This window comes from Durio zibethinus, chromosome 27 (assembly GCF_047325235.1).
Source record: "Durio zibethinus cultivar Kanyao isolate XHJ-2024 chromosome 27, ASM4732523v1, whole genome shotgun sequence".
NCBI classification, from domain to species: Eukaryota; Viridiplantae; Streptophyta; class Magnoliopsida; order Malvales; family Malvaceae; genus Durio; species Durio zibethinus.
In genome coordinates, this window is record NC_143188.1 from 12736228 (window position 1) to 12741744 (window position 5517).

Consider the following 5517-nt stretch of genomic DNA (forward strand, 5'->3'; position numbering starts at 1 on the left):
CCTCTGATTAGATAAGCCGTTTATTTTTCAAAGTCATTGAGCCTCTGATTAGAGAAGCTTTATTTATTTTTCAAAGTCGTTGAGCCTCTGATTAGAGGAGCCGTTTATTTTTCAAAGTCATTGAGCTTCTAATTAGAGGAGCCGTTTATTTTCCAAAGTCATTAAGCCTCTAATTGGAGGAGCTTTATTTATTTTCAAAGTCGTTGAGCCTCTGATTAGAGGAGCATTGTTTATGATTTTCAAAGTCGTCGAGCCTCTACTTAGAGGAGTTTTGATCAAATCTTTAACACAAAAAATGAAAAATGGTCGAGTTGAGTCTTGAATGGGTGTCTACGTTTTTGCGTAATTTTTGTTTTACAGAAAATGTGCAAAAAGGGGCAGCTGTAAACACCAAATTTAGTCTAGGCCCGAATTAATTGGGCCTGGTCCAAATGGGTAGGCCCATTTTGTCTTTATTTGTTTTTTTTTATTATATTGTATTTTATATTTTTTTCTTTGTATCTTATGTATTATTTATTTATTATTACTATTTATTAATATATATATTTTTATGTTAATATATATTTATTATTACTTAACTATTTATATATTATTATATATACATATTTATTATTATTTATCTATTTATATATTATAATTTATCTATTATTTATTTTTATTTATCTATTAATGTTTTTATTTATCTTATTATTTTCTTTTAATTATCTATTAATATTTTTTATTTGATTTTTATTTTCTTTTTCTATTTTTTTCGACTGAAATTGGAACATTTTTGGGACTCTTACCGTGAATGAGGATTCAATCAAAGTCCATATTGGATTCAATGATTGAATCACAATCCAAGGAGGAGTTGGGATTGATCAGAAACTCTTCTGATCAATCCATATAAATAGACCCACAGATCAAAGGACTGAAGATACAGAAAAAAAATTGGTTGAGAGAAAAAAAGGCAGACACAGAGAAGATTTAAAAGCTAAAAAGGTTTTGGTGCATTTAGAACAGCTCTAGATATCGATAGGAATTTTTGGAGAATTTTTTTACAAATTCTTTTTGGAAATTTTTGGAAAATTTTCAGATTTCGGTTGAATTTTTCGACAAAGATTGAATTTTTCGACGACTATTCCGGCCAAGTTTGAATTTTCTTGCCAACTTCCCAGTTTTCGGCTACCATTTCCAGAAATCGATCAATTTTTCAGTGAACTTTCGATTAAAAACTCAGATTTCGACGAAAATTTTTAAAATTCGATGGGCATTCAACCGAAGTTATTCAGGGTTTAGAGAGAGGGAAGAGGAAAAGAAGGGAAGAAAGAGAAAAAGAGAAGGGATTCTAAGGAAAAAATCGACGTTCTGCCCTATATACCCTTCCCAAAACGACGTCGTTTTTGCATTAGTAACCCAGAGGATCCGCGCATTTTGCCAAGATCCGACCTGACCCGAGCGCCAACCCGCTTTCGACCCGCGTACGACCCGCATCTCTGAGCCTCTAGCTGAGCCGAGCCGATACCACTGAGCCACGTCTCCGAGCCATTTTTCTTCCTCAAGTCGAGTTGAGCCGCTAAGCCGAGCCATTCCCAGGTTTATTTATTTATTTATTATTATTATATTAGAATTGTTTAATATTCTTTTATTTTTATCTTTATTTTATTTTTATTTTAGTTTTCTTTATTTTTATTTTCATTTTTATTTTATTTTATTATTTTATTTTCTTTAAATAAAATTCAAAAAAAATATTTTTGAGGAAAAGTTGAAAGTATCAATTTTTCTTAAAAATAAATTTTCAAAAAGGTATTTTTGGAAAAAGTTGAAAGTCTCAATTTTTCTTAAAAATAAACATTCAAAAAAAGTTTTTTTTTTGAGGAAAAGTTGAAAATATCAATTTTTCTCGAAATTAAAGTTTTTTAAAAAAATATTTTTGGGAGAAGTTGAAAGTATCAATTTTTTCTGTACAAAAGCGATCATTTTTCTTTTCCTTTTTTATTTCTTTGGATTTTCTTTAGTGTTAAATAATTCGACGATTGAGCCTCTGCAAGTGAAACGGTAGTTTTCTTGCATACTCTTGAGGTGAGGGAATTTTTTCAATTTTCTGCTAAAAGTATTAGAGTCAATTGAGAATAATTTCCAATAGTTAATTATTTGGTAAATTTTTAAGGCTTATTGGATAACATAAAATTAAGCTGGTACCATCTTTTGATGGGCATTGTGAGGGTACTATAACCTTTCTCACACATAACCAAACTCCCAAACCCTGTTCTGGTTAATAGACCCGAACCTATTCTTTTAGGAACCCTTAAACTTAGGTGTTCCCTAAAAGGATAGATTCCTTAGGTGACCAATCACACCTAGATAAAAAAGATTGGTGGTGACTACTTAAGTCAATGTCTAGCAATGGATCCCCAGATCTAGACGTTATGACAGCTTGGTGACTCTACTGGGGACACCTGAGAGTCAAGCCAGCAAATAAATTTATGTTATCCAAAAGCCTAATAAAATTGAACCTTTTTGTATATATATGTTATTATTCATTCATGTTTATTTACTTTATTAATTATGTCATTCATATGCATATGCATAATATGAGATCTACACCCGAGCTCCGTCCCTCTAGGAGGGAGTAAAGTACCTATTGCTTTCGTGAGGTTTAATGCCTCCGCAGTGGCTAGTGAAATACTCCCACTCAAATTGAACTTTTTTCGCTTGTAGCCTGTAATGGGTGAGGATTAAGGTGCCTTACTAGTCTGTGATGGACAATGATGTAAGGAGCAATTTAGGAACCTTTAGTCTTTAACCTCAAACCACATATGGAGAACCTTAAGAGTGCCTAACCTATCGATAGAGTCATCATTCTTTCCTTTTTAGAATTGACCAAAAGCATAAAATTCATTCCTCTTATTTTGTGTGATGTTTTAATTTACTTAGTTATTTTTTTTCTGGGCATACTAACCTTTTTTCTCATTCTTTTGCATTGGTTCATGCTCATATCATAAAGTTGCATAAAGAACATTTGCTTGAAAGACGGTCTTCAACAAAAAATTTTTCATGAACTCCACTGAATGACTAGTTTGTTCTTTATCCGCATTAGCACCTTGTGAGACACCCAATGAAGTAAGGGCCCAGTCAAAAAAGATTCAACTGATGATAGGGGATTGTTTACCAATCGGATATGATTCTACCTTGTCTAAAGAAACATTTATCCTCTTCAAACAAAATAATTTAGAGGATTTGGTTGACATATGGAAAAAAATGAGTCCGTCAAGACAAGAGCAGTTTTGCCAGAGACATGGTCATATAGCACACCTTCTAGCAGTAGTTGTTGATGATCAACTAATCAGAGCTGCAGCACAATTCTGGGATCCTGCATATAAGTGTTTCATCTTTAATGAAGCTGATATGACTCCCACTATCGAAGAATATTCGATTTTATTGGGTTTGCACCTCAAGGCTCCTGATAAGATATATGTCAAAAAACATAAGTCAGGATTTCGTAAGGGTCTGGTTCAACTCATGGGGATAGACAAAGAAGTTGTGGATTCTTATACAAAGAAAAAACAAGAACAGGTTTACCTATCTTGAAATTTCTTTCATGAGTTTCTAGTGCAACATGCCAATGAAGAACGGGGGTTAGATATATTTACCTTAGCCATATACGGAATGGTGATCTTTTCAAAGGTTTTGGGTTATATTAAGATAGCGGTGGTTGACTTCTTTAAGAGTGTGATCAATGGTTGTAATCATTTAACGATAATATTAGCAGAGACTATCAAATATTTGAGTTATTAGCGTCGAAATGGAGGGCGTTTTATAGGTTGCATACAGTTATTGTACTTATGGATGAAAAGCCATTTCGAATGGGGAAGGGGTGCTTTCTCGAAGCTTTATATCCGCAATCAAGCTTCGATCAAGGAATTCTGTGAAAGTGGATGGTCATAATGAAAGTCTAAAAAAGAATGGATAACTTTCCTACAAAAGTTGACCAGTGTCGATGTAAGATGGTTGGCCCCATGGATGAATCGTGAACCTATGTTGTACCAATGTGGGGATAATATAGTGGTCCCACTTCTAGGTTTATGGGAAGCGACAAATTATGCACCACTCCTAGTGAGAAGGCAGTTTGGGGTAAAACAGTTCATTCCTATGACTTATGGGCTTCATCAGTTAGATTTCTCTTACAGTGAGCCTAAAGCATTTCAAAGGATGAATGAGATGATTAAAGCATGAAAAAATCTTCGAAGAGTGAGTCCTGGACCGTTTACTGATAAAGTCACTCTAGGGTACTTGGTTTGGAGAGCAAAACGAAGACAAGAAATGGTATTCACTTATGAAAGCTTTCAACTGCCAACAAAAGAAAAACTTAAAGAGACACCATCAGAATTAGAGCTTACAACAAAAGAATTTTGAGTCTGAAAAGGGTAAGTTAAAGCAAGAAATTCAGAAGTTTCAAAAAGAAAAAGACCAGTGGAAAGAAAGAGCTGAAAGTCATGAAGCTAAAGTTCACAAGATTGCTAAAGAATGTGATACAGCTGTTGAAGACTTAGTAGAGCTACACCAAGAGCATAAAAGGTTATGTGTGAGAGAAAGGGCCAAAGAGATAACCATTGTTGAGCTGACTGAAGAAAATGCAAGATTAAAGTAAGAGTATGTTGAATTGGAAAAAGAAAGTACCTAAGTACAGACAGAGAATAACATGCTAAACAGTTAGCAGGTTAAGGCAAAAGTTAAATGAACAAGAAGACCACATTACTGCATTGGTTAGGGAGCATAGAGAATAATCATACCAAGTCTGGTGTGGTAAAAGAGAGAACTTAGGAAGACAAAAATACATTGAGCACCTAACGACCCAAATCTATAAAGAGGTATGCAAGGCAAGAGAGATGGTGGAAGAGACAGAGGCATTGAAACAAGTAGTGACCCCAGTAGGAGAACATGGACAGCATCTGTTGAAATTCATTGAGGAAGCCAAGGCCCAGTATGAACAGATCAAGCAATTTTATGGTTATAGTTCTAGGATGATAAACTCAATGTAAATAAAAGTTTTTTGGAATAAATGAAATCTTTTAGTTGAATATCATTTTTAAGGCAAATGTTCTTTGCATACATGCATTTTTCATTCATTGCATTCTCATTCATTACACTTAACAAAGTAACCATGTGATAGTCATACAAATTTACTAATTCTAAGATATGGTACTCAAGGTTTAAGGATAGCTCCATCTAGCAAGAATCCTGTCCATCGATACAACACAAGATCCAGAGCTAGACAAATGGAGCAAAAAAATTCTCACGGATTTGAAAAGCTAGAAAAAGTACAGGAAAAGATTGAAAATGAGTTGAGCAAGATTCTAGATGCTCTCAATAAGCTGAATAAGGGAAAAAGAGTTGAAAAAAATACAAGCCAATAAGTTCCCCCATTACAAGAAGTGGCTGACCCTTTGTATCCTTCAGGTTTTGATCCACTTCAAGCCCAGTCTACATAAAAGGTTTCACCACAACACTTCGCATATCCTACATATCCTGGAATGC